Below are 8,068 nucleotides of genomic sequence, written 5' to 3'. Positions count from 1 at the left end.
TACCAACTATGTCATAGTCATTAATAGCTATCTGCACATTCAACTCATCCACCTTATTACGAATGTTCCTTGCATTGAGACACAAGGCCTTCAGGCTTGTTTTTACAACACTCTTACCCCTTATACTATAATGCTGAAAAGTGGCACTTTTTGATTTTTGCCCTGGATTTGCCGGCCTGCCACTTTTACTTTTCATCTTGCTACCGATTGCTTCTACCATAATTTTACTTCGGAGTCACGTGAGTGACTACTTGAAGAACCCGCTCAGTGCGCAGGCGCGGCATTACGCCAGCAGTGCAACAGCGGCTGCCACGGGATTTAGGCTGTCCCGTTACAGGATGAACCGGACCGTCAGGTGAGTACCCTGAGGTCGGGTTTTCTTTTACAGGTGAGCCTTCTTCTGCTTGTGTTTTTACAGGCAGAGAAAAAGGCTCTGGAACAAAACTGTCCCCCGTTTTCCCGTTGGGGAGGGGGGAAGCAACAGGCGGTAGGAGCGTTACCCGGTGTTCCGTAATTCCCCGACACCGTGCCGAGGCCAGCCCGCTAGTACCTGAAGCAGCGGGCTGGACGCATAGCCACTCGAGAGGCATCCGGCAGGTGTTCCCGATGTCGGACGGGACGTCTCTCCCCCAGCACGGGGGGGAGAGAGAGCCGCCTGAGCCGCTGGAGCGGCTCACGGAGCAGGTGCCTGCGAGACGCGCTGCTTGAGGGGCGCTCTCGCTACTACAAGGCACAAAAGCTCCAGAAGAACCTGTCTCCCGCTCGACTCCAGCGGAGGAGCGTTCCATTGCAGGGGGGGCAGCAACAGGCGGTAGGAACAATTACCGGTCGCACCGCTATCCCCATCACCGCGCCGAGCCCAGTCCCGCTAGTGCCTGAACTGCGGGCTGGATGTCTAGCCATCCGAACAGGCATCCGGCCGGTGGCGTCCGATTCGTCGGACGGGGACATGTCTCCACCTAAATGGAGGAGAGACAGCCGCCTGAGCTGCATCCAACAGCAATTGGAGCAGCTCCAGCGGGATGCGCAGAAAGAGCGCTCTCGCGGAGGGAGGTCAGGCACCCCCTCCACAGTGCTTCATGCACTGCCCTCTGCTGCCTCATTACTGGAGGCTACCATTGGTGACCAGGGCTGGGCTGGTCTGGAACAGGGGCAGGCGGACGAATTCGGGAGTATGCCAAGGGTGCAGGAACATGAAGAGCTGTTGGGTGTGATGGACCGCTTGTAGCAACCCCACGGGCTGGAGCACCGCTGGAACCAAGAATGGCGGCCAGCATCAACCATTACTGGAAAAGGTGCTCGCTGAGGTGCTGAAACAACACAGCACCAGAAAACGGTGAGGCCCTCAAAGTAAAAAGTGTCAACAGCCAAATCTGGGGGCATGTGCGTCACACATCCAGACCCAAGAACTCAAGCTACAGCGGATCCTAAGGCTCCTGACGTCAGCCATCACAGCCTTTGCTCGTTCCGTGGAGACCACGGAGATGGATACCTGCCAGCAGGATGTGCTGGCATTAATGTGTACCACACAATTTGAAATCAACAATCTCCGGAGGGAAACATAAGACCTGCCCTCAATCCCAAATTTGCTGGCTTGTGTAAAGCCCCAGCTGCGGAGCCGGACGCGCTGCTATTTGGGAAATATTTCAATAAAAAACTGAAGGAGATGCAGGAAGCATCAAAAACCTTCGGCCTAATGAGGGCAGGCCCCGGGACGAGCAAACCAAGACCTCCGATACTCAAGCGGCAGCACCCCACGGCATCCACCAGTCGACGTCCGCAATATGGGACTGGTGAACGCTTGGGGTCCGCACATTATCCCCAAAGATCTTTTAGATCAGGGCACGCAGCGGACCCTCTGGAAAATGCGCCTCCCCCCAACATCGCCAGCACGTCAGAACAAAATCTTCAGGAAAATGAAGAAACAGAATAGCCAATAACCATGGAGGTAGGTGGGTCTGGTCCCCACCAGCATATAGAGAATAAGGGTGCTTTATTAACAGGGGGGAGATTACACTTGTTTAAAGAAGCATGGGGTATGGTCACGAGTGACAATTATATACTCAACAACATTACAGGATATAAAATACAATTCATGTCAGAAAAAACGCCGCCAGTTCAACAATGGCCCCAAAGGGTATTTCTCCCTCCGTCAAAGAGAAACGTGAGGGACAAGCTGAACTGGTGAGACTTATCACAAAGGGGGTCATCGAAAAGACCAAACATGAACCTTTGGAATTTGTATCGAATATATTCACTAAAACCAAAAAAGATGGTGTCTGTCGCATCATCATTGACTTAACATCATTAAACAAATTTGTTAAGTATATACATTTCAAAATGGAGACATATGTTACTGCCACACAACTGAATTCCAAAGGACACTTCATGGCAAGCATGTATCTTAGATATGCTTACTATCTAGTACCCATATACAAGGATCATCGAAGATACCTAAAATTTATCTGGATGGTACAAAACATTGCCCTATGGGCGAACTTCAGCCCAAGATTATTCACCAAAATATTGAACCCATCCATGGCAATACTAAGAAAACAAAAACATATTGTCATGGCATATCTGGAGGATATTCTGATAGTAGGGAAAACGATGGAATTGGCTGTGGCTGCAGTATCAGCTACAAAACAGCTCCTCGAAACTCTGGGGTTCGTCCTACATCCAGATAAATCTAAGTTGAAGCCATCCACTATCATGGACTACCTGGGCTTCACAATTAACTCAGTCCATATGACTGTTACCTTGCCAAAGGCAAAAATGGTTGAATTAGCACAATCATGCAACAAATTAATGGTCAACGAGCGACCAACTATTCGACAGGTAGCAAGAGTAATTGGGGAAATGGTAGCAGCATTTCCGGCTACACAATTCGGACCTTTGCACTATCAAAACATTTACAGAGAGCAAAGGTACGGGCAATAAAACGACATACAGGTCACTATGATCGTGTCATGAACTTACCCACTGAAGCAATATCAGAGCTACAGTGGTGGGCAGAAAACGTTTGGCATAGTTTCAGCCCTATCGTTATCACTAACCCTACTTTAGTTATTCAAACAGATGCCAGTGCTCAAGGCTGGGGAGCGACTAACTCCATATCCAGCACAAGTGGTAGATGGACTAAACTAGAGTCATCATTACTACTTACACTGGGCATTAACTATCTAGAGATGTTGGGCGCCTTTTATGGTTTAAAAGCATATGTATCTAATATGCAGCACTTGCATGTTCGGTTACAAATTGATAAATACTACGGTGATGGCTTATATTAACCATATGGGTGGCATAAAATCATTATCATGCGACAAATTGGTCAACATGATTTGGCAATGGTATGTCGAAAGACATATTTGGCTATCAGCTACTTACCTACCAGGTAAGCTAAACACCCATGCCATGAGAAAATTAAACGCCTGGGTTGCAAGTTTGAACAGACCTTACCTGGAACTGGGATTGTCCAAACAAACCATCACCACCATGTTGGGATCCCTTCGAACATCCACCAAGAGGCAGTACTTAACCAGCATCAAAAAAGGGAGAAGTACTGCCAGGAAACATGGACAACATACGCAACAGCTACAGCCACCAACATACTGGAGTTCCTGGCCATCTACACCACGATGTAGGGATCAGCTACAGTGCCATCAACACAGCGCAGAGTGCTCTTTCTGCTTATCTCAAACCAGCGCCAGGACAACAGGCGATGGGATCCCATTCACTGGTGGTAAAACTGATGAAGGGCATTACATTATCAAGCCCTAAGCCCAGGTATAGCCATATTTGAGATATCAGTGTGGTCCTGACATATCTCAGGGAATGGCCACCAGCCAGATCCCCCGGCCTCGAGCAAGCTACACTAAAGACGCTCATGTTCATGGCACTTGTATCCGCTCAGAGGGCGCAGTCACTACACCTATTGCGACTGGACAACATGATCACAGCTCCAGACCAGATCTGTCGTTATCCAGCGACTGGTCAAACAGAGCAGACCAGGAACACTTAATCCAGTCGTGGCTTACCCACCAGAACCACGGTTATGTGCCATGACCCACCTACTATCCTACATAGACACAACCAGAATATTCGAGGGAGATGAAAAGCCTTGTGGGTCAGTCACAAAAACCTTATGGTGGGGTACGAGCCAAACCATTGCGAGATGGCTCAAGCAGGTGCTAGAAACTGCTGGGATAAACACTAACATGTACACATTTTATTCCACCAGGGCAGCATCCATGTCGACGGCTAAAGAATGGACATGCCTATAGACCACATCCTGGCTACAGCAGGATGGTGGGAAGGGAAAAGACCGTTCAGACATTTTATAATAAGCCGTTGGCAAAACCTGGTTTATTTGCAGTAAAGATTTACGAACTGCAAATATTTAATTTAAGCCCTGGGGAGCAACTTAATTCTTTGTTGTTATTGTTTAAAAAATACCATAGTGTTTTTCTACAAATAGACTAATTGGTTCATTACGATAACACTTCCTCCCTCAAGAACTTCGGCAGTGAGTGAAATGAAACTGTTACACGGTTTGAAATCACAGAGCTTTGAAATCTTCACGTAGTCACTCACGTGACTCCGAAGTAAAATAGTAAGATTAACGAGAACTTACCAGTTTGAAGTTTGATCTGTATTTTATGAGGAGTTACGATGAGGGATTACGTGCCCTCCGCTCCCACCCTCATTATATGGATCAAACTAATAAATTGAAGTCTCCTTATCTTTACTATGTTTACTTCAAAATAACTGTGTCTATCTGTGATTCCACACCGCTGCTTGGAAATATGCCGCGCCTGCGCACTGAGCGGGTTCTTCACGTAATCCCTCATCGTAACTCCTCATAAAATACAGATCAAACTTCAAACTGGTAAGTTCTCGTTTAATCTTACTATTTTACACCCTTCTATCTCTACGCTCACACATTTAAGAAACCCTTTCCCTTTAACTCCATCCTCCACTATCCAATTCAACACCCCACCCCCCTTATTCAGTTTAAAACCACCCGTGTAGCAGTGCAAACCTGCCTGCCAGAATGCTGGTCCCACACCTGTTAAAATGCAATCCGTCCCTTTTGTACTGTTAAGGGTAAGGGGGTTACCCCAAAACAGATCCCAGTGATCTAAGAATCTAAATCCCTGCCCCGTGCACCAGTTCCTCAGCCACACGTTCAGGTCCCGTATCTCCCTGTTCCTGCTCTCGCCAGCACGAGGAACTGGAAGCAAACCGGAGATAACAATCCTGGAGGTCCTGCTTTTCAGCATTTTTCCGAGCTCTCTTAAGTCACGCTGCAGAATCCCCTTCTTTCCGACATCGTTTGTGCCGACATGCACTACCACTTCCGGATGTTTACCTTCGCCCTTGAGGATTTTCTGCACTCTGACCGTGACATCCTGGATCCTGGCACCAGGAAGGCAGCACACCATCCTCGCATCCCGTCTGTTGCCGCAGAAACCCCTGTCCGTACCTCTCACGATGGAGTCTCCCACTACAATGGCGTTGCCTGCCTTAGGCCTCTTTGGTTTTGGCTCAACAGCCCTATTCGCATCGCAAGCCAGTCCGCCGCTCAGTGTAAACACGTCTTCTGTTCCGACAGCTTCTAAGTGGGTGACCCTGTTCACAAGAGGCACATGACCCGGGGACGTTGGCATTCCATGCTTCTCTCCCTTTCTCACTGTCTCCCACCTTTCTCTTCCAGTACCTTAGGTGTAACAATCTTACTGTAGGACTTGTCGAGGAACGACTGCGTTTCTCGGACGGACCGGAGGTCATCCACTTGCTTCTCCAGTTCCCCAACACGGTCCTTCAGGAGCTCTACCTGGATGCACTTCTCGCATTTGTAGCAGCCAGAGGCACCAGCGGTGTCCTTGACCTCCCACATACTGCAAGCATCGCACTGAATCAGCTTGCCTGACATCTCCTTCTTTCGTCTCTACCTCTCAAGCGTATGTGCTAGTAACTCAGCAGGTCAGGCAGTATCTGTGGAGAAGATAGACACAAAGTGCTGGAATAACTCAGCAGGTCAGGCAGCATCTGTGGAGACGAAAGATACAAAGTGCTGGTAACTCAGCAGGTCAGGCAGCATCTGTGGAGAGAAGGAATGGGTGGCGTTTTGCGTCAACACCCTTCTTTGGTTTAGTTTAGTTTAGAGATGCAGCGCTGAAACAACAGGACTTTCGGCACATGGAGTCCGCGCCGACCAGCGATCACCCCGTACATTGGCACTTCCTACGCACATTCGGGACAATTTAGCAATTTTGCGGAGGCCGATTAATGTACAATCCTGAACGTCTTTGAGATGTTGGTGGAAACTGGAGCACACGGAGTAATCAACCACACAGGTCAAGAGGAGAACGTACAAATTCCGCAATGACAGCACCCATAGTCAGGATCGACCTCGGGTCTCTGGCGGTGAGGCAGCAACTGTACCGCTGCGACAGTGTGCCGTGCAGAATTATGTAATGGTTTCCTCCACCATAAACGCACCCAATCTGTGCTAGTAATGTCCTGTTTGGCAGCTTGTTGACCCTCTGTTCCCCCCCTGCAGGGTTTAGGAGCCGTTGCTGTAGACGGAGAGACGAGTTTGTGAGCGGCCATTGAGGGCGGCCAGGGTGCTGGTACCAACCCCATTTGCTCGGTGTGTTTGCTGAGCTTCGATGGAGGACCACATGACTGGGCACCACAAGGAGAAGCGTTATGAGTGCGACGTATGTGGCAAGGCCTGGAAGTGCCCGAGCGAGCTGGAGACCCACCGGCAAGTTCACACAGGAGAACGCCCCTTCAGCTGCTCGGAGTGCGGCGAAACTTTCAAGACGGCGAATCCCCTAGAGGCCCACCGGCAAGTGCACACGGGCGAGAAGTCCTATGGGTGCTCCACATGCGGCAAGAGCTTTACCCAGTTGGCACGGCTGCAGGAGCACCAGCGGGTGCACAGCAATGAGCGGTCCTTCACCTGCTCCGACTGCGGCAATGGCTTCAAGTCGTCCAAGGACCTGAAGGTGCACAGGCGGTTGCAGAACGCGGAGCGGCCCTTCACCTGCAGCAACTGTGGCATGGGCTTCACCAGATCCACCAGGCTGCTGGAGCACCAGCGCACCCACACCGGCGAGCGTCCCTACACCTGTGCCCAGTGCGGCAAGGGCTTCACCAGATCCACCAGGCTGCTGGAGCACCAGCGCACCCACACCGGCGAGCGCCCCTACACCTGTGCCCAGTGCGGCAAGGGTTTCATCTAGTCCAGTACCCTGCTGGAGCACCAGCGCAACCAAACCGGCGAGCGGCCCTACACCTGTGCCCAGTGCGGCAAGGGCTTCACCCGCTCCGACAGCCTGCTGCGGCACCAGCGCACCCACACCGATGAACGTCCCTACACCTGCGCCCAGTGCGGCAAGGGCTTCATCCAGTCCGGTACCCTGCTGGAGCACTAGCGCACCCACATCGGTGAGCGTCCCCACACTTGTGCCCAGTGCGGCAAGGGCTTCATCAGCACCAGGAGCCTGCAGAAGCACCAGCGCACCCACACCGGGGACTGGCCCTACACCTGCACCCTGTGCGGCAAGGGCTTCACCTACTCCGACAGCCAGCTGCAGCACCAGCGCACCCACACCGGCGAGCATCCATTCACCTGTATCCAGTGCGGCAAGGGCTTCATCTGCTCCACGCAACTGCTGTCCCACCAGCGGGTGCACGCCGGCGACCATCCCGTTTCCGGCCCGGTGTGTGGAGAGCGCTTTGCCATGGCCTCCCACGCCCTGTCTCACCAGCGCGTGCACACCAGTAGCCAGCCCTACGACTGCCCGTACTGTGCTGAGACGTTTGACAGCTCGCGGGGGTTGCGGCAGCACCGGCGGCCCACGCCGGCGAGCAGCTGCTCCCACTGTGACGAGAGTATTATGGCTGCGGCAGCACCAGCGGATACACACCAGACAGAGACCCTTTGTGTGCGCTGAGTGTGGCAAGGGTTTCACCCGCATGTCCAGCCTGTGGCAGCACCGGCGTTCCCACAGTGGTTAGCGTCCCTTCCCCTGCCCGTCCTGTGACGAGTGCTTCA

General features: G+C 51.6%; 1 long non-coding RNA gene across 1 annotated transcript; it reads right to left on the bottom strand.

The window, feature by feature from the left end:
* Positions 1–749: 749 nt before the first annotated feature.
* On the bottom strand, positions 750–7,502 carry LOC116970072. The gene is made up of 3 exons (XR_004410998.1): positions 7,475–7,502; positions 7,065–7,222; positions 750–761 (listed from the first exon to the last, which is right to left on the bottom strand). It is a non-coding gene; the product is annotated as an uncharacterized LOC116970072 (long non-coding RNA).
* Positions 7,503–8,068: the final 566 nt, after the last annotated feature.

The sequence above is a fragment of the Amblyraja radiata genome, unplaced genomic scaffold (assembly GCF_010909765.2).
Source record: "Amblyraja radiata isolate CabotCenter1 unplaced genomic scaffold, sAmbRad1.1.pri scaffold_509_ctg1, whole genome shotgun sequence".
Taxonomy (NCBI): Eukaryota; Metazoa; Chordata; class Chondrichthyes; order Rajiformes; family Rajidae; genus Amblyraja; species Amblyraja radiata.
The sequence above is the reverse complement of the archived record's forward strand: the minus strand, read 5'-3'. Positions and strand labels throughout refer to the sequence as shown.